Genomic DNA, 21,918 nt, shown 5'->3' with positions numbered 1-21,918 from the left:
AATGAGACTATTCTTTTAAAACATTCAAAGCTATCTAGACAGTAGGGAACCTGCAGTTTTCCTAATATACCACAATACAGTTGAAATTTGAATAAGTATGCTCTTATTTTTAGAACAACTAAAATGTTTCCGTAAGATTCTATTGATAGTTTTCTTTGTGTGCTTATTTGGAAAGTGCAGTGACAAGATTTAAAAATGGCTACAGAGTTTGGACTTGTCTGATCGATAAAACCCAAGACTTGTCAAAAGCTATGTGTAAATCATGCATAACTAGAAGAAAGGCAATTGAAAAATGATGAAGGCAAGATTCATAAGTATGTACAAATTCTATTGGGAGTATGGCAAAAACAAAACTCAGTTGATGCTATTAACTTAGCCAATTGCGAAAATCAGATATATATAAACCATGAGAAGCACCGTAAAAAAGAAATAGAGGGGTAATCCGGGATTTGAACCCGGGACCTCTCGCACCCAAAGCGAGAATCATACCCCTAGACTAACGAGCCAACTTAGACAAGTCTGTTTTATTAGATTTCTTAACTATTTTATGTGAAAATGGTGTTCTTTTAAAGCAGTCACTAATGTATACAAGGAGGAAAAATTAGCATAATTAAAATATTTCCTAATAGTCAATATTTTTCTAAGTATACTTGCTTGGAAATTGCTGTGCAAAGTTTTATGATGCCCAGCAGAGTTTTTCTGATGGATAAAACCCAAGACATGTCACATGCTATGTTCAGATAAGTACTTACAAATAATTTTAGCAGTTTGACAAAAAACAAAATTCAATTGTGCAAATAAGTAAATCCAATCTATTTTGAGAGTTTTGAAAAAGCAATATTCAGTTGAAATTCACTCTGGAAATTGACTTCAATAAGATAATGGAACCATGTCAAAGAATCTAAAAATTTGGGCTCGTCCGGGATTTGAACCCTTGACCTCTCGCACCCAAAGTGAGAATGATAGAGTCATCAAATAAGCATGTTTTATTTGATTTCTTAACTGTTTTTATGTGAAAATTGTATTATTTTAAAGCAGTCACTAATGTATACAACGTGGAAATAATAGCATAAATAAAATATTTCCTAATAGTCAATATTTTTCTAAGTATACTTGCTTGGAAATTGCTGTGCAAAGTTTTATGATGCCCAGCAGAGTTTTTCTGATGGATAAAACCCAAGACATGTCACATGCTATGTTCAGATAAGTACTTACAAATAGTTTTAGCAGTTTGACAAAAAACAAAATTCAATTGTGCAAATAAGTAAATCCAATCTATTTTGAGAGTTTTGAAAAAACAATATTCAGTTGAAATTCACTCTGGAAATTGACTTCAATAAGATAATGGAACCATGTCAAAGAATCTAAAAATTTGGGCACATCCGGAATTTGAACCCGTGACCTCTCGCACCCAAAGTGAGAATGATAGAGTCATCAAGTAAGCATGTTTTATTTGAATTCTTAACTGTTTTTATGTGAAAATTGTATTATTGTAAAGCAGTCACTAATGTATACAAGGTGGAAATAATAGCATAAATAAAATATTTCCTAATAGTCAATATTTTTCTAAGTATACTTGCTTGGAAATTGCTGTGCAAAGTTTTATGATGCCCAGCAGAGTTTTTCTGATGGATAAAACCCAAGACATGTCACATGCTATGTGCAGGTAAGTAATTACAAATAATTTTAGCAGTTTGACAAAAAACAAAATTCAATTGTGCAAATAAGTAAATCCAATCTATTTTGAGAGTTTTGAAAAAACAATATTCAGTTGAAATTCACTCTGGAAATTGACTTCAATAAGATAATGGAACCATGTCAAAGAATCTAAAAATTTGGGCTCGTCCGGGATTTGAACCCGTGACCTCTCGCACCCAAAGTGAGAATGATAGAGTCATCAAGTAAGCATGTTTTATTTGATTTCTTAACTGTTTTTATGTGAAAATTGTATTATTTTAAAGCAGTCACTAATGTATACAAGGTGGAAATATTAGCATAAATAAAATATTTCCTAATAGTCAATATTTTTCTAAGTATACTTGCTTGGAAATTGCTGTGCAAAGTTTTATGATGCCCAGCAGAGTTTTTCTGATGGATAAAACCCAAGACATGTCACATGCTATGTGCAGGTAAGTAATTACAAATAATTTTAGCCGTTTGACAAAAAACAAAATTCAATTGTGCAAATAAGTAAATCCAATCTATTTTGTGAGTTTTTAAAAAATAATATTCAATTGAAGATTTTACTCAGGAAATTGACTTCAATAAGATAATGAAACTAAGTCAAAGAATCTGAAAATTTGGGCTCGTCCATGATTTGAACCTGGGACCTCTCACACCCTAAGCGAGAATCTTAACCCTAGACCAACAAGCCACCTACCTGAACATTTTTCTATTGATTTTTCAATTGATTTAAAGAAAATAGCTTTTTGTTTTTAAAAACACCATATACATTTATGTAAAAATGAATTTGTAGAATAAATAAAATTTTTCCTTATGGTCCAGTAGATAGTTTTCTAAGTATGCATATAGGAAAAGTGCAGGGACAAGATTTGTGAGTGCCTACAGAGTTTGGACTTCTCTCATGGACGAAGCTAAAGACTTGTCATATGCAATGTACAAATCATGCTTCCAGACAAAGAAAAAAGGCAAAAGAAAACCTTGCAATTTCATTTTTGAACTTTTTGTGTTTCAAAATGAGACTATTCTTTTAAAACATTCAAAGCTATCTAGACAGTAGGGAACCTGCAGTTTTCCTAATATACCACAATACAGTTGAAATTTGAATAAGTATGCTCTTATTTTTAGAACAACTAAAATGTTTCCGTAAGATTCTATTGATAGTTTTCTTTGTGTGCTTATTTGGAAAGTGCAGTGACAAGATTTAAAAATGGCTACAGAGTTTGGACTTGTCTGATCGATAAAACCCAAGACTTGTCAAAAGCTATGTGTAAATCATACATAACTAGAAGAAAGGCAATTGAAAAATGATGAAGGCAAGATTCATAAGTATGTACAAATTCTATTGGGAGTATGGCAAAAACAAAACTCAGTTGATGCTATTAACTTAGCCAATTGCGAAAATCAGATATATATAAACCATGAGAAGCACCGTAAAAAAGAAATAGAGGGGTAGTCCGGGATGTGAACCCGGGACCTCTCGCACCCAAAGCGAGAATCATACCCCTAGACTAACGAGCCAACTGAAACAAGTCTGTTTTATTTGATTTCTTAACTATTTTATGTGAAAATGGTGTTCTTTTAAAGCAGTCACTAATGTATACAAGGAGGAAAAATTAGCATAAATAAAATATTTCCTAATAGTCAATATTTTTCTAAGTATACTTGCTTGGAAATTGCTGTGCAAAGTTTTATGATGCCCAGCAGAGTTTTTCTGATGGATAAAACCCAAGACATGTCACATGCTATGTTCAGATAAGTACTTACAAATAATTTTAGCAGTTTGACAAAAAACAAAATTCAATTGTGCAAATAAGTAAATCCAATCTATTTTGAGAGTTTTGAAAAAGCAATATTCAGTTGAAATTCACTCTGGAAATTGACTTCAATAAGATAATGGAACCATGTCAAAGAATCTAAAAATTTGGGCTCGTCCGGGATTTGAACCCGTGACCTCTCGCACCCAAAGTGAGAATGATAGAGTCATCAAATAAGCATGTTTTATTTGATTTCTTAACTGTTTTTATGTGAAAATTGTATTATTTTAAAGCAGTCACTAATGTATACAAGGTGGAAATAATAGCATAAATAAAATATTTCCTAATAGTCAATATTTTTCTAAGTATACTTGCTTGGAAATTGCTGTGCAAAGTTTTATGATGCCCAGCAGAGTTTTTCTGATGGATAAAACCCAAGACATGTCACATGCTATGTTCAGATAAGTACTTACAAATAATTTTAGCAGTTTGACAAAAAACAAAATTTAATTGTGCAAATAAGTAAATCCAATCTATTTTGAGAGTTTTGAAAAAACAATATTCAGTTGAAATTCACTCTGGAAATTGACTTCAATAAGATAATGGAACCATGTCAAAGAATCTAAAAATTTGGGCACATCCGGGATTTGAACCCGTGACCTCTCGCACCCAAAGTGAGAATGATAGAGTCATCAAGTAAGCATGTTTTATTTGATTTCTTAACTGTTTTTATGTGAAAATTGTATTATTTTAAAGCAGTCACTAATGTATACAAGGTGGAAATATTAGCATAAATAAAATATTTCCTAATAGTCAATATTTTTCTAAGTATACTTGCTTGGAAATTGCTGTGCAAAGTTTTATGATGCCCAGCAGAGTTTTTCTGATGGATAAAACCCAAGACATGTCACATGCTATGTGCAGGTAAGTAATTACAAATAATTTTAGCAGTTTGACAAAAAACAAAATTCAATTGTGCAAATAAGTAAATCCAATCTATTTTGAGAGTTTTGAAAAAACAATATTCAGTTGAAATTCACTCTGGAAATTGACTTCAATAAGATAATGGAACCAGGTCAAAGAATCTAAAAATTTGGGCTCGTCCGGGATTTGAACCCGTGACCTCTAGCACCCAAAGTGAGAATGATAGAGTCATCAAGTGAGCATGTTTTATTTGATTTCTTAACTGTTTTTATGTGAAAATTGTATTATTTTAAAGCAGTCACTAATGTATACAAGGTGGAAATATTAGCATAAATAAAATATTTCCTAATAGTCAATATTTTTCTAAGTATACTTGCTTGGAAATTGCTGTGCAAAGTTTTATGATGCCCAGCAGAGTTTTTCTGACGGATAAAACCCAAGACATGTCACATGCTATGTGCAGGTAAGTAATTACAAATAATTTTAGCAGTTTGACAAAAAACAAAATTCAATTGTGCAAATAAGTATATCCAATCTATTTTGTGAGTTTTTAAAAAATAATATTCAATTGAAGAATTTACTCAGGAAATTGACTTCAATAAGATAATGGAACTATGTAAAAGAATCTGAAAATTTGGGCTCGTCCATGATTTGAACCTGGGACCTCTCACACCCTAAGCGAGAATCTTAACCCTAGACCAACAAGCCACATACCTGAACATTTTTCTATTGATTTTTCAATTGATTTAATGAAAATAGCTTTTTGTTTTTAAAAACACCATATACATTTATGTAAAAATGAATTTGTAGAATAAATAAAATATTTCCTTATGGTCCAGTAGATAGTTTTCTAAGTATGCATATAGGAAAAGTGCAGGGACAAGATTTGTGAGTGCCTCCAGAGTTTGGACTTCTCTCATGGATGAAGCTAAAGACTTGTCATATGCAATGTACAAATCATGCTTCCAGACACAGAAGAAAGGCAAAAGAAAACCTTGCAATTTCATTTTTGAACTTTTTGTGTTTCAAAATGAGACTATTCTTTTAAAACATTCAAAGCTATCTAGACAGTAGGGAACCTGCAGTTTTCCTAATATACCACAATACAGTTGAAATTTGAATAAGTATGCTCTTATTTTTAGAACAACTAAAATGTTTCCGTAAGATTCTATTGATAGTTTTCTTTGTGTGCTTATTTGGAAAGTGCAGTGACAAGATTTAAAAATGGCTACAGAGTTTGGACTTGTCTGATTGATAAAACCCAAGACTTGTCAAAAGCTATGTGTAAATCATGCATAAATAGAAGAAAGGCAATTGAAAAATGATGAAGGCAAGATTCATAAGTATGTACAAATTCTATTGGGAGTATGGCAAAAACAAAACTCAGTTGATGCTATTAACTTAGCCAATTGAGAAAATCTGATATATATAAACCATGAGAAGCACCGTAAAAAAGAAATAGAGGGCTCGTCCGAGATTTGAACCCGGGACCTCTCGCACCCAAAGCGAGAATCATACCCCTAGACTAACGAGCCAACTGAAACAAGTCTGTTTTATTTGATTTCTTAACTATTTTATGTGAAAATGGTGTTCTTTTAAAGCAGTCACTAATGTATACAAGGAGGAAAAATTAGCATAAATAAAATATTTCCTAATAGTCAATATTTTTCTAAGTATACTTGCTTGGAAATTGCTGTGCAAAGTTTTATGATGCCCAGCAGAGTTTTTCTGATGGATAAAACCCAAGACATGTCACATGCTATGTTCAGATAAGTACTTACAAATAGTTTTAGCAGTTTGACAAAAAACAAAATTCAATTGTGCAAATAAGTAAATCCAATCTATTTTGAGAGTTTTGAAAAAACAATATTCAGTTGAAATTCACTCTGGAAATTGACTTCAATAAGATAATGGAACCATGTCAAAGAATCTAAAAGTTTGGGCTCGTCCGGGATTTGAACCCGTGACCTCTCGCACCCAAAGTGAGAATGATAGAGTCATCAAGTAAGCATGTTTTATCTGATTTCTTAACTGTTTTTATGTGAAAATTGTATTATTTTAAAGCAGTCACTAATGTATACAAGGTGGAAATATTAGCATAAATAAAATATTTCCTAATAGTCAATATTTTTCTAAGTATACTTGCTTGGAAATTGCTGTGCAAAGTTTTATGATGCCCAGCAGAGTTTTTCTGACGGATAAAACCCAAGACATGTCACATGCTATGTGCAGGTAAGTAATTACAAATAATTTTAGCAGTTTGACAAAAAACAAAATTCTATTGTGCAAATAAGTATATCCAATCTATTTTGTGAGTTTTTAAAAAATAATATTCAATTGAAGAATTTACTCAGGAAATTGACTTCAATAAGATAATGGAACTATGTAAAAGAATCTGAAAATTTGGGCTCGTCCATGATTTGAACCTGGGACCTCTCACACCCTAAGCGAGAATCTTAACCCTAGACCAACAAGCCACATACCTGAACATTTTTCTATTGATTTTTCAATTGATTTAATGAAAATAGCTTTTTGTTTTTAAAAACACCATATACATTTATGTAAAAATGAATTTGTAGAATAAATAAAATATTTCCTTATGGTCCAGTAGATAGTTTTCTAAGTATGCATATAGGAAAAGTGCAGGGACAAGATTTGTGAGTGCCTCCAGAGTTTGGACTTCTCTCATGGATGAAGCTAAAGACTTGTCATATGCAATGTACAAATCATGCTTCCAGACACAGAAGAAAGGCAAAAGAAAACCTTGCAATTTCATTTTTGAACTTTTTTGTGTTTCAAAATGAGACTATTCTTTTAAAACATTCAAAGCTATCTAGACAGTAGGGAACCTGCAGTTTTCCTAATATTCCACAATACAGTTGAAATTTGAATAAGTATGCTCTTATTTTTAGAACAACTAAAATGTTTCCGTAAGATTCTATTGATAGTTTTCTTTGTGTGCTTATATGGAAAGTGCAGTGACAAGATTTAAAAATGGCTACAGAGTTTGGACTTGTCTGATCGATAAAACCCAAGACTTGTCAAAAGCTATGTGTAAATCATGCATAAATAGAAGAAAGGCAATTGAAAAATGATGAAGGCAAGATTCATAAGTATGTACAAATTCTATTGGGAGTATGGCAAAAACAAAACTCAGTTGATGCTATTAACTTAGCCAATTGAGAAAATCTGATATATATAAACCATGAGAAGCACCGTAAAAAAGAAATAGAGGGCTCGTCCGGGATTTGAACCCGGGACCTCTCGCACCCAAAGCGAGAATCATACCCCTAGACTAACGAGCCAACTGAAACAAGTCTGTTTTATTTGATTTCTTAACTATTTTATGTGAAAATGGAGTTCTTTTAAAGCAGTCACTAATGTATACAAGGAGGAAAAATTAGCATAAATAAAATATTTCCTAATAGTCAATATTTTTCTAAGTATACTTGCTTGGAAATTGCTGTGCAAAGTTTTATGATGCCCAGCAGAGTTTTTCTGGTGGATAAAACCCAAGACATGTCACATGCTATGTTCAGATAAGTACTTACAAATAGTTTTAGCAGTTTGACAAAAAACAAAATTCAATTGTGCAAATAAGTAAATCCAATCTATTTTGAGAGTTTTGAAAAAACAATATTCAGTTGAAATTCACTCTGGAAATTGACTTCAATAAGATAATGGAACCATGTCAAAGAATCTAAAAATTTGGGCTCGTCCGGGATTTGAACCCGTGACCTCTCGCACCCAAAGTGAGAGTGATAGAGTCATCAAATAAGCATGTTTTATTTGATTTCTTAACTGTTTTTATGTGAAAATTGTATTATTTTAAAGCAGTCACTAATGTATACAAGGTGGAAATAATAGCATAAATAAAATATTTCCTAATAGTCAATATTTTTCTAAGTATACTTGCTTGGAAATTGCTGTGCAAAGTTTTATGATGCCCAGCAGAGTTTTTCTGATGGATAAAACCCAAGACATGTCACATGCTATGTTCAGATAAGTACTTACAAATAATTTTAGCAGTTTGACAAAAAACAAAATTTAATTGTGCAAATAAGTAAATCCAATCTATTTGGAGAGTTTTGAAAAAACAATATTCAGTTGAAATTCACTCTGGAAATTGACTTCAATAAGATAATGGAACCATGTCAAAGAATCTAAAAATTTGGGCACATCCGGGATTTGAAACCGTGACCTCTCGCACCCAAAGTGAGAATGATAGAGTCATCAAGTAAGCATGTTTTATTTGATTTCTTAACTGTTTTTATGTGAAAATTGTATTATTTTAAAGCAGTCACTATTATATACAAGGTGGAAATATTAGCATAAATAAAATATTTCCTAATAGTCAATATTTTTCTAAGTATACTTGCTTGGAAATTGCTGTGCAAAGTTTTATGATGCCCAGCAGAGTTTTTCTGATGGATAAAACCCAAGACATGTCACATGCTATGTGCAGGTAAGTAATTACAAATAATTTTCGCAGTTTGACAAAAAACAAAATTCAATTGTGCAAATAAGTAAATCCAATCTATTTTGTGAGTTTTTAAAAAATAATATTCATTTGAAGATTTTACTCAGGAAATTGTCTTCAATAAGATAATGGAACTATGTCAGAGAATCTGAAAATTTGGGCTCGTCCATGATTTGAACCTGGGACCTCTCACACTCTAAGCGAGAATCTTAACCCTAGACCAACAAGCCACCTACCTGAACATTTTTCTATTGATTTTTCAATTGATTTAATGAAAATAGCTTTTTGTTTTTAAAAACACCATATACATTTATGTAAAAATGAATTTGTAGAATAAATAAAATATTTCCTTATGGTCCAGTAGATAGTTTTCTAAGTATGCATATAGGAAAAGTGCAGGGACAAGATTTGTGAGTGCCTCCAGAGTTTGGACTTCTCTCATGGACAAAGCTAAAGACTTGTTATATGCAATGTACAAATCATGCTTCCAGACACAGAAGAAAGGCAAAAGAAAACCTTGCAATTTCATTTTTGAACTTTTTGTGTTTCAAAATGAGACTATTCTTTTAAAACATTCAAAGCTATCTAGACAGTAGGGAACCTGCAGTTTTCCTAATATTCCACAATACAGTTGAAATTTGAATAAGTATGCTCTTATTTTTAGAACAACTAAAATGTTTCCGTAAGATTCTATTGATAGTTTTCTTTGTGTGCTTATTTGGAAAGTGCAGTGACAAGATTTAAAAATGGCTACAGAGTTTGGACTTGTCTGATCGATAAAACCCAAGACTTGTCAAAAGCTATGTGTAAATCATGCATAAATAGAAGAAAGGCAATTGAAAAATGATGAAGGCAAGATTCATAAGTATGTACAAATTCTATTGGGAGTTTGGCAAAAACAAAACTCAGTTGATGCTATTAACTTAGCCAATTGAGAAAATCAGATATATATACACCATGAGAAGCACCGTAAAAAAGAAATAGAGGGCTCGTCCGGGATTTGAACCCGGGACCTCTCGCACCCAAAGCGAGAATCATACCCCTAGACTAACGAGCCAACTAAAACAAGTCTGTTTTATTTGATTTCTTAACTATTTTATGTGAAAATGGTGTTCTTTTAAAGCAGTCACTAATGTATACAAGGAGGAAAAATTAGCATAAATAAAATATTTCCTAATAGTCAATATTTTTCTAAGTATACTTGCTTGGAAATTGCTGTGCAAAGTTTTATGATGCCCAGCAGAGTTTTTCTGAAGGATAAAACCCAAGACATGTCACATGCTATGTTCAGATAAGTACTTACAAATAATTTTAGCAGTTTGACAAAAAACAAAATTCAATTGTGCAAATAAGTAAATCCAATCTATTTTGAGAGTTTTGAAAAAACAATATTCAGTTGAAATTCACTCTGGAAATTGACTTCAATAAGATAATGGAACCATGTCAAAGAATCTAAAAATTTGGGCTCGTCCGGGATTTGAACCCGTGACCTCTCGCACCCAAAGTGAGAATGATAGAGTCATCAAGTAAGCATGTTTTATTTGATTTCTTAACTGTTTTTATGTGAAAATTTTATTATTTTAAAGCAGTCACTAATGTATACAAGGTGGAAATATTAGCATAAATAAAATATTTCCTAATAGTCAATATTTTTCTAAGTATACTTGCTTGGAAATTGCTGTGCAAAGTTTTATGATGCCCAGCAGAGTTTTTCTGATGGATAAAACCCAAGACATGTCACATGCTATGTGCAGGTAAGTAATTACAAATAATTTTAGCAGTTTGACAAAAAACAAAATTCAATTGTGCAAATAAGTAAATCCAATCTATTTTGTGAGTTTTTAAAAAATAATATTCATTTGAAGATTTTACTCAGGAAATTGTATTCAATAAGATAATGGAACTATGTCAAAGAATCTGAAAATTTGGGCTCGTCCATGATTTGAACCTGGGACCTCTCACACTCTAAGCGAGAATCTTAACCCTAGACCAACAAGCCACCTACCTGAACATTTTTCTATTGATTTTTCAATTGATTTAATGAAAATAGCTTTTTGTTTTTAAAAACACCATATACATTTATGTAAAAATGAATTTGTAGAATAAATAAAATCTTTCCTTATGGTCCAGTAGATAGTTTTCTAAGTATGCATATAGGAAAAGTGCAGGGACAAAATTTGTGAGTGCCTACAGAGTTTGGACTTCTCTCATGGACAAAGCTAAAGACTTGTCATATGCAATGTACAAATCATGCTTCCAGACACAGAAGAAAGGCAAAAGAAAACCTTGCAATTTCATTTTTGAACTTTTTGTGTTTCAAAATGAGACTATTCTTTTAAAACATTCAAAGCTATCTAGTCAGTAGGGAACCTGCAGTTTTCCTAATATTCCACAATACAGTTGAAATTTGAATAAGTATGCTCTTATTTTTAGAACAACTAAAATGTTTCCGTAAGATTCTATTGATAGTTTTCTTTGTGTGCTTATTTGGAAAGTGCAGTGACAAGATTTAATAATGGCTACAGAGTTTGGACTTGTCTGATCGATAAAACCCAAGACTTGTCAAAAGCTATGTGTAAATCATGCATAAATAGAAGAAAGGCAATTGAAAAATGATGAAGTCAAGATTCATAAGTATGTACAAATTCTATTGGGAGTTTGGCAAAAACAAAACTCAGTTGATGCTATTGACTTAGCCAATTGAGAAAATCAGATATATATAAACCATGAGATGCACCGTACAAAAGAAATAGAGGGCTCGTCCGGGATTTGAACCCGGGACCTCTCGCACCCAAAGCGAAATTCATACCCCTAGACCAACGAGCCAACTGAAATAAGTGTGGTTTATTTGATTTCTTAACTGTTTTTATGTGAAAATGGTATTCTTTTAATGCAGTCACTAATGTATACAAGGAGGAAATATTAGCATAAATGAAATGTTTCCTAATATTCAATATTTTTCTATGTATACTTGCTTGGAAATTGCTGTGCAAAGTTTTATGATGCCCAGCAGAGTTTTTCTGATGGATAAAACCCAAGACATGTCACATGCTATGTGCAGGTAAGTAATTACAAATAATTTTAGCAGTTTGACAAAAAACGAAATTCAATTGTGCAAATAAGTAAATCCAATCTATTTTGAGAGTTTTGAAAAAACAATATTCAGTTGAAATTCACTCAGGAAATTGACTTCAATAAGATAATGGAACCATGTCAAAGAATCTAAAAATTTGGGCTCGTCCGGGATTTGAACCCGTGACCTCTCGCACCCAAAGTGAGAATGATAGAGTCATCAAGTAAGCATGTTTTATTTGATTTCTTAACTGTTTTTATGTGAAAATTGTATTATTTTAAAGCAGTCACTAATGTATACAAGGTGGAAATATTAGCATAGATAAAATATTTCCTAATAGTCAATATTTTTCTAAGTATACTTGCTTGGAAATTGCTGTGCAAAGTTTTATGATGCCCAGCAGAGTTTTTCTGATGGATAAAACCCAAGACATGTCACATGCTATGTGCAGGTAAGTAATTACAAATAATTTTAGCAGTTTGACAAAAAACAAAATTCAATTGTGCAAATAAGTATATCCAATCTATTTTGTGAGTTTTTAAAAAATAATATTCAATTGAAGATTTTACTCAGGAAATTGACTTCAATAAGATAATGGAACTATGTCAAAGAATCTGAAAATTTTGCTCGTCCATGATTTGAACCTGGGACCTCTCACACCCTAAGCGAGAATCTTAACCCTAGACCAACAAGCCACCTACCTGAACATTTTTCTATTGATTTTTCAATTGATTTAATGAAAATAGCTTTTTGTTTTTAAAAACACCATATACATTTATGTAAAAATGAATTTGTAGCATAAATAAAATATTTCCTTATGGTCCAGTAGATAGTTTTCTAAGTATGCATATAGGAAAAGTGCAGGGACAAGATTTGTGAGTGCCTCCAGAGTTTGGACTTCTCTCATGGACGAAGCTAAAGACTCGTCATATGCAATGTACAAATCATGCTTCCAGACACAGAAGATAGGCAAAAGAAAACCTTGCAATTTCATTTTTGAACTTTTTGTGTTTCAAAATGAGACTATTCTTTTAAAACATTCAAAGCTATCTAGACAGTAGGGAACTTGCAGTTTTCCGGATATACCACAATACGGTTGAAATTTTAATAAGTATGCTCTTATTTGTAGTACAACTAAAATGTTTTCGTAAGATTCTATTGATAGTTTTCTATGTGTGCTTATTTGGAAAGTGCAGTGACAAGATATAAAAATGGCGACAGAGTTTGGACTTGTCTGATCGATAAAACCCAAGACTTGTAAAAAGCTATGTGTAAATCATGCATAAATAGAAGAAAGGCAATAGGAAAATGATGAAGGCAAGATTCATAAGTATGTACAAATTCTATTGGGAGTATGGCAAAAACAAAACTCTGTTGATGCTATTGACTTAGCCAATTGAGAAAATCAGATATATATAAACCATGAGATGCACCGTAAAAAGAAAGAGAGGGCTCGTCAGGGAATTGAACCAGGGACCTGTCGCGCCCAAAACGAAAATCATAGAATCATCAAGTAAGCATGTTTTATTTGATATCTTAACCAATTTTATGTGAAAATTATATTATTTTAAAGCAGTCACTAATGTGTACAAGGAGGAAATATTAGCATAAATAAAATATTTCCTAATAGTCAATAATTTTCTAAGTATACTTGCTTGAAAATTGCTGTGCAAAGTTTTATGATGCCCAGCAGAGTTTTTCTGATGGAAAAAACCCAAGACATGTCACATGCTGTGTGCAGATAAGTACTTACAAATAATTTTAGCAGTTTGACAAAAAACAAAATTCAATTGTTCAAATTAGTAAATACAATCTATTTTGAGAGTTTTGAAAAAACAACATTCAGTTGAAATTCACTCAGGAAATTGACTACAATAAGATAATAGAACCATTTCAAAGAATCTGAAAATTTGGGCTAGTCCGGGATTTGAACCCGGGACCTCTCGCACCCAAAGCGAGAATCATACCCCTAGACCAACGAGCCACCTACCTGAAGATTTTTCTTTGGATTTTTCAATTGATTTTAAGAAAATAGCTTTTTGTTTTTAAAACAACATATACATTTATGTAAAAATTAATTTGTAGAACAAATAAAATATTTCCTTATGGTCCAGTAGATAGTTTTCTAAGGTATGCATATAGGAAAAGTGCAGGGACAAGATTTGTGAGTGCCTACAGAGTTTGGACTTCTCTCATGGACGAAGCTAAAGACTTGTCATATGCAATGTACAAATCATGCTTCCAGACACAGAAGAAAGGCAAAAGAATACCTTGCAATTTCATTTTTGAACTTTTTGTGTTTCAAAGTGAGACTATTCTTTTAAAACATTCAAAGCTATCTAGACAGAAGGGAACTTGCAGTTTTCCGGATATACCACAATACGGTTGAAATTTTAATAAGTATGCTCTTATTTGTAGAACAACTAAAATGTTTTCGTAAGATTCTATTGATAGTTTTCTATGTGTGCTTATTTGGAAAGTGCAGTGACAAGATATAAAAATGGCAACAGAGTTTGGACTTGTCTGATCGATAAAACCCAAGACTTGTAAAAAGCTATGTGTAAATCATGCATAAATAGAAGAAAGGCAATAGGAAAATGATGAAGGCAAGATTCATAAGTATGTACAAATTCTATTGGGAGAATGGAAAAAACAAAACTCAGTTGATGCTATTGACTTAGCCAATTGAGAAAATCAGATATATATAAACCATGAGATGCACCGTAAAAAGAAAGAGAGGGCTCATCAGGGAATTGAACCAGGGACCTGTCGCGCCCAAAATGAAAATCATAGAATCATCAAGTAAGCATGTTTTATTTGATATCTTAACCGTTTTAATGTGAAAATTATATTATTTTAAAGCAGTCACTAATGTGTACAAGGAGGAAATATTAGCAGAAATAAAATATTTCCTAATAGTCAATAATTTTCTAAGTATACTTGCTTGAAAATTGCTGTGCAAAGTTTTATGATGCCCAGCAGAGTTTTTCTGATGGATAAAACCCAAGACATGTCACATGCTGTGTGCAGATAAGTACTAACAAATAATTTTAGCAGTTTGACAAAAAACAAAATTCAATTGTGCAAATTAGTAAATACAATCTATTTTGAGAGTTTTGAAAAAACAACATTCAGTTGAAATTCACTCAGGAAATTGACTACAATAAGATAATAGAACCATTTCAAAGAATCTGAAAATTTGGGCTCGTCGGGATTTGAACCCGGGACCTCTCGCACCCTAAGCGAGAATCATACCCCTAGACCAACGAGCCACCTACCTGAAGATTTTTCTTTGGATTTTTCAATTGATTTTAAGAAAATAGCTTTTTGTTTTTAAAACACCATATACATTTATGTAAAAATTAATTTGTAGAACAAATAAAATATTTCCTTATGGTCCAGTAGATAGTTTTCTAAGGTATGCATATAGGAAAAGTGCAGGGACAAGATTTGTGAGTGACTACAGAGTTTGGACTTCTCTCATGGACGAAGCTAAAGACTTGTCATATGCAATGTACAAATCATGCTTCCAGACACAGAAGAAAGGCAAAAGAATACCTTGCAATTTCATTTTTGAACTTTTTGTGTTTCAAAGTGAGACTATTCTTTTAAAACATTCAAAGCTATCTAGACAGAAGGGAACTTGCAGTTTTCCGGATATACCACAATACGGTTGAAATTTTAATAAGTATGCTCTTATTTGTAGAACAACTAAAATGTTTCCGTAAGATTCTATTGATAGTTTTCTATGTGTGCTTATTTGGAAAGTGCAGTGACAAGATATAAAAATGGCTGCAGAGTTTGGACTTGTCTGATCGATAAAACCCAAGACTTGTAAAAAGCTATGTGTAAATCATGCATAAATAGAAGAAAGGCAATAATAAAATTATGAATGCAAGATTCATAAGTATGTACAAATTCTATTGGGAGTATGGCAAAAACAAAACTCAGTTGATGCTATTGACTTAGCCAATTGAGAAAATCAGAAATATATAAACCATGAGATGCACCGTAAAAAGAAAGAGAGTGCTCGTCAGGGAATTGAACCAGGGACCTGTCGCGCCCAAAACGAAAATCATAGAATCATCAAGTAAGCATGTTTTATTTGATATCTTAACCAATTTTATGTGAAAATTATATTATTTTAAAGCAGTCACTAATGTGTACAAGGAGGAAATATTAGCATAAATAAAATATTTCCTAATAGTCAATAATTTTCTAAGTATACTTGCTTGAAAATTGCTGTGCAAAGTTTTATGATGCCCAGCTGAGTTTTTCTGATGGATAAAACCCAAGACATGTCACATGATGTGTGCAGATAAGTACTTACAAATAATTTTAGCAGTTTGACAAAAAACAAAATTCAATTGTGCAAATTAGTAAATACAATCTATTTTGAGAGTTTTATAAAAACAACATTCAGTTGAAATTCACTCAGGAAATTGACTACAATAAGATAATAGAACCATTTCAAAGAATCTGAAAATTTGGGCTCGTCCGGGATTTGAACCCGGGACCTCTCGCACCCTAAGCGAGAATCATACCCCTAGACCAACGAGCCACCTACCTGAAGATTTTTCTTTGGATTTTTCAATTGATTTTAATAAAATAGCTTTTTGTTTTTAAAACACCATATACATTTATGTAAAAATTAATTTGTAGAATAAATAAAATATTTCCTTATGGTCCAGTAGATAGTTTTCTAAGGTATGCATATAGGAAAAGTGCAGGGACAAGATTTGTGAGTGCCTACAGAGTTTGGACTTCTCTCATGGACGAAGCTATAGACTTGTCATATGCAATGTACAAATCATGCTTCCAGACACAGAAGAAAGGCAAAAGAATACCTTGCAATTTCATTTTTGTACTTTTTGTGTTTCAAAGTGAGACTATTCTTTTAAAACATTCAAAGCTATCTAGACAGAAGGGAACTTGCAGTTTTCCGGATATACCACAATACGGTTGAAATTTTAATAAGTATGCTCTTATTTGTAGTACAACTAAAATGTTTTCGTAAGATTCTATTGATAGTTTTCTATGTGTGCTTATTTGGAAAGTGCAGTGACAAGATATAAAAATGGCTGCAGAGTTTGGACTTGTCTGATCGATAAAACCCAAGACTTGTAAAAAGCTATGTGTAAATCATGCATAAATAGAAGAAAGGCAATAATAAAATTATGAATGCAAGATTCATAAGTATGTACAAATTCTATTGGGACTATGGCAAAAACAAAACTCTGTTGATGCTATTGACTTAGCCAATTGAGAAAATCAGATATATATAAACCATGAGATGCACCGTAAAAAGAAAGAGAGGGCTCATCAGGGAATTGAACCAGGGACCTGTCGCGCCCAAAACGAAAATCATAGAATCATCAAGTAAGCATGTTTTATTTGATATCTTAACCAATTTTATGTGAAAATTATATTATTTTAAAGCAGTCACTAATGTGTACAAGGAGGAAATATTAGCATAAATAAAATATTTCCTAATAGTCAATAATTTTCTAAGTATACTTGCTTGAAAATGGCTGTGCAAAGTTTTATGATGCCCAGCAGAGTTTTTCTGATGGATAAAAATCAAGACATGTCACATGCTGTGTGCAGATAAGTACTTACAAATAATTGTAGCAGTTTGACAAAAAACAAAATTCAATTGTGCAAATTAGTAAATACAATCTATTTTGAGAGTTTTGAAAAAACAACATTCAGTTGAAATTCACTCAGGAAATTGACTACAATAAGATAATAGAACCATTTCAAAGAATCTGAAAATTTGGGCTCATCCGGGATTTGAACCCGGGACCTCTCGCACCCGAAGTGAGAATCATACCCCTAGACCAACGAGCCACCTACTATTCTTTTAAAACATTCAAAGCTATCTAGACAGAAGGGAACTTGCAGTTTTCCGGATATACCACAATACGGTTGAAATTTTAATAAGTATGCTCTTATTTGTAGTACAACTAAAATGTTTTCGTAAGATTCTATTGATAGTTTTCTATGTGTGCTTATTTGGAAAGTGCAGTGACAAGATATAAAAATGGTGACAGAGTTTGGACTTGTCTGATCGATAAAACCCAAGACTTGTAAAAAGCTATGTGTAAATCATGCATAAATAGAAGAAAGGCAATAGGAAAATGATGAAGGCAAGATTCATAAGTATGTACAAATTCTATTGGGAGAATGGCAAAAACAAAACTCAGTTGATGCTATTGACTTAGCCAATTGAGAAAATCAGATATATATAAACTATTGACTTAGCCAATTGAGAAAATCAGATATATATAAACCATGAGATGCACCGTAAAAAGAAAGAGAGGGCTCATCAGGGAATTGAACCAGGGACCTGTCGCGCCCAAAACGAAAATCATAGAATCATCAAGTAAGCATGTTTTATTTGATATCTTAACCAATTTTATGTGAAAATTATATTATTTTAAAGCAGTCACTAATGTGTACAAGGAGGAAATATTAGCATAAATAAAATATTTCCTAATAGTCAATAATTTTCTAAGTATACTTGCTTGAAAATTGCTGTGCAAAGTTTTATGATGCCCAGCAGAGTTTTTCTGATGGCTAAAAATCAAGACATGTCACATGCTGTGTGCAGATAAGTACTTACAAATAATTGTAGCAGTTTGACAAAAAACAAAATTCAATTGTGCAAATTAGTAAATACAATCTATTTTGAGAGTTTTGAAAAAACAACATTCAGTTGAAATTCACTCAGGAAATTGACTACAATAAGATAATAGAACCATTTCAAAGAATCTGAAAATTTGGGCTCATCCGGGATTTGAACCCGGGACCTCTCGCACCCTAAGCGAGACAAGCGAGCCACCTACCTGAAGATTTTTCTTTGGATTTTTCAATTGATTTTAAGAAAATAGCTTTTTGTTTTTAAAACACCATATACATTTATGTAAAAATTAATTTGTAGAATAAATAAAATATTTCCTTATGGTCCAGTAGATAGTTTTCTAAGGTATGCATATAGGAAAAGTGCAGGGACAAGATTTGTGAGTGCCTACAGAGTTTGGACTTCTCTCATGGACGAAGCTATAGACTTGTCATATGCAATGTACAAATCATGCTTCCAGACACCGAAGAAAGGCAAAAGAATACCTTGCAATTTCATTTTTGAACTTTTTGTGTTTCAAAGTGAGACTATTCTTTTAAAACATTCAAAGCTATCTAGACAGAAGGGAACTTGCAGTTTTCCGGATATACCACAATACGGTTGAAATTTTAATAAGTATGCTCTTATTTGTAGTACAACTAAAATGTTTTCGTAAGATTCTATTGATAGTTTTCTATGTGTGCTTATTTGGAAAGTGCAGTGACAAGATATAAAAATGGTGACAGAGTTTGGACTTGTCTGATCGATAAAACCCAAGACTTGTAAAAAGCTATGTGTAAATCATGCATAAATAGAAGAAAGGCAATAGGAAAATGATGAAGGCAAGATTCATAAGTATGTACAAATTCTATTGGGAGAATGGCAAAAACAAAACTCAGTTGATGCTATTGACTTAGCCAATTGAGAAAATCAGATATATATAAACTATTGACTTAGCCAATTGAGAAAATCAGATATATATAAACCATGAGATGCACCGTAAAAAGAAAGAGAGGGCTCATCAGGGAATTGAACCAGGGACCTGTCGCGCCCAAAACGAAAATCATAGAATCATCAAGTAAGCATGTTTTATTTGATATCTTAACCAATTTTATGTGAAAATTATATTATTTTAAAGCAGTCACTAATGTGTACAAGGAGGAAATATTAGCATAAATAAAATATTTCCTAATAGTCAATAATTTTCTAAGTATACTTGCTTGAAAATTGCTGTGCAAAGTTTTATGATGCCCAGCAGAGTTTTTCTGATGGCTAAAAATCAAGACATGTCACATGCTGTGTGCAGATAAGTACTTACAAATAATTGTAGCAGTTTGACAAAAAACAAAATTCAATTGTGCAAATTAGTAAATACAATCTATTTTGAGAGTTTTGAAAAAACAACATTCAGTTGAAATTCACTCAGGAAATTGACTACAATAAGATAATAGAACCATTTCAAAGAATCTGAAAATTTGGGCTCATCCGGGATTTGAACCCGGGACCTCTCGCACCCTAAGCGAGACAAGCGAGCCACCTACCTGAAGATTTTTCTTTGGATTTTTCAATTGATTTTAAGAAAATAGCTTTTTGTTTTTAAAACACCATATACATTTATGTAAAAATTAATTTGTAGAATAAATAAAATATTTCCTTATGGTCCAGTAGATAGTTTTCTAAGGTATGCATATAGGAAAAGTGCAGGGACAAGATTTGTGAGTGCCTACAGAGTTTGGACTTCTCTCATGGACGAAGCTATAGACTTGTCATATGCAATGTACAAATCATGCTTCCAGACACCGAAGAAAGGCAAAAGAATACCTTGCAATTTCATTTTTGAACTTTTTGTGTTTCAAAGTGAGACTATTCTTTTAAAACATTCAAAGCTATCTAGACAGAAGGGAACTTGCAGTTTTCCGGATATACCACAATACGGTTGAAATTTTAATAAGTATGCTCTTATTTGTAGTACAACTAAAATGTTTTTGTAAGATTCTATTGATAGTTTTCTATGTGTGCTTATTTGGAAAGTGCAGTGCCAAGATATAAAAATGGCGACAGAGTTTGGACTTGTCTGATCGATAAAACCCAAGACTTGTAAAAAGCTATGTGTAAATCATGCATAAATAGAAGAAAGGCAATAGGAAAATGATGAAGGCAAGATTCATAAGTATGTACAAATTCTATTGGGAGAATGGCAAAAACAAAACTCAGTTGATGCTATTGACTTAGCCAATTGAGAAATTCAGATATATATAAACCATGAGATGCACTGTAAAAAGAAAGAGAGGGCTCATCAGGGAATTGAACCAGGGACCTGTCGCGCCCAAAATGAAAATCATAGAATCATCAAGTAAGCATGTTTTATTTGATATCTTAACCAATTTTATGTGAAAATTATATTATTTTAAAGCAGTCACTAATGTGTACAAGGAGGAAATATTAGCATAAATAAAATATTTCCTAATAGTCAATAATTTTCTAAGTATACTTGCTTGAAAATTGCAGTGCAAAGTTTTATGATGCCCAGCTGAGTTTTTCTGATGGATAAAACCCAAGACATGTCACATGATGTGTGCAGATAAGTACTTACAAATAATTTTAGCAGTTTGACAAAAAACAAAATTCAATTGTGCAAATTAGTAAATACAATCTATTTTGAGAGTTTTGAAAAAACAACATTCAGTTGAAATTCACTCAGGAAATTGACTACAATAAGATAATAGAACCATTTCAAAGAATCTGAAAATTTGGGCTCATCCGGGATTTGAACCCGGGACCTCTCGCACCCGAAGCGAGAATCATACCCCTAGACCAACGAGCCACCTACCTGAAAATTTTTCATTGGATTTTTCAATTGATTTTAAGAAAATAGCTTTTTGTTTTTAAAACACCATATACATTTATGTAAAATGAATTTGTAGAATAAATAAAATATTTCCTTATGGTCCAGTAGATAGTTTTCTAAGGTATGCATATAGGAAAAGTGCAGGGACAAGATTTGTGAGTGCCTACAGAGTTTGGACTTCTCTCATGGACGAAGCTATAGACTTGTCATATGCAATGTACAAATCATGCTTCCAGACACAGAAGAAAGGCAAAAGAATACCTTGCAATTTCATTTTTGAACTTTTTGTGTTTCAAAGTGAGACTATTCTTTTAAAACATTCAAAGCTATCTAGACAGAAGGGAACTTGCAGTTTTCCGGATATACCACAATACGGTTGAAATTTTAATAAGTATGCTCTTATTTGTAGTACAACTAAAATGTTTTCGTAAGATTCTATTGATAGTTTTCTATGTGTGCTTATTTGGAAAGTGCAGTGACAAGATATAAAAATGGCTGCAGAGTTTGGACTTGTCTGATCGATAAAACCCAAGA

The 21,918-nt window shown here is 32.2% G+C and overlaps 8 non-coding genes across 8 annotated transcripts; all 8 read right to left on the bottom strand.

The window, feature by feature from the left end:
- Positions 1–5,824: 5,824 nt before the first annotated feature.
- On the bottom strand, positions 5,825–5,896 carry TRNAP-UGG (transfer RNA proline (anticodon UGG)). Its single transcript has one exon. It is a non-coding gene; the product is annotated as a tRNA-Pro (tRNA).
- A 1,698-nt stretch (positions 5,897–7,594) lies between these two features.
- On the bottom strand, positions 7,595–7,666 carry TRNAP-UGG (transfer RNA proline (anticodon UGG)). Its single transcript has one exon. It is a non-coding gene; the product is annotated as a tRNA-Pro (tRNA).
- A 2,160-nt stretch (positions 7,667–9,826) lies between these two features.
- Positions 9,827–9,898, bottom strand: TRNAP-UGG (transfer RNA proline (anticodon UGG)). The gene has a single exon. It is a non-coding gene; the product is annotated as a tRNA-Pro (tRNA).
- A 1,697-nt stretch (positions 9,899–11,595) lies between these two features.
- On the bottom strand, positions 11,596–11,667 carry TRNAP-UGG (transfer RNA proline (anticodon UGG)). Its single transcript has one exon. It is a non-coding gene; the product is annotated as a tRNA-Pro (tRNA).
- Positions 11,668–13,826: 2,159 nt separating this feature from the next.
- On the bottom strand, positions 13,827–13,898 carry TRNAP-UGG (transfer RNA proline (anticodon UGG)). The gene has a single exon. It is a non-coding gene; the product is annotated as a tRNA-Pro (tRNA).
- A 2,505-nt stretch (positions 13,899–16,403) lies between these two features.
- On the bottom strand, positions 16,404–16,475 carry TRNAP-AGG (transfer RNA proline (anticodon AGG)). The gene has a single exon. It is a non-coding gene; the product is annotated as a tRNA-Pro (tRNA).
- A 1,217-nt stretch (positions 16,476–17,692) lies between these two features.
- On the bottom strand, positions 17,693–17,764 carry TRNAP-CGG (transfer RNA proline (anticodon CGG)). The gene has a single exon. It is a non-coding gene; the product is annotated as a tRNA-Pro (tRNA).
- A 3,524-nt stretch (positions 17,765–21,288) lies between these two features.
- On the bottom strand, positions 21,289–21,360 carry TRNAP-CGG (transfer RNA proline (anticodon CGG)). The gene has a single exon. It is a non-coding gene; the product is annotated as a tRNA-Pro (tRNA).
- Positions 21,361–21,918: the final 558 nt, after the last annotated feature.

This window comes from Taudactylus pleione, unplaced genomic scaffold, assembly GCF_031769625.1.
Source record: "Taudactylus pleione unplaced genomic scaffold, aTauple2 ptg000317l, whole genome shotgun sequence".
NCBI lineage: Eukaryota > Metazoa > Chordata > Amphibia > Anura > Myobatrachidae > Taudactylus > Taudactylus pleione.
This window is presented reverse-complemented; position numbering and strand designations above follow the sequence as displayed.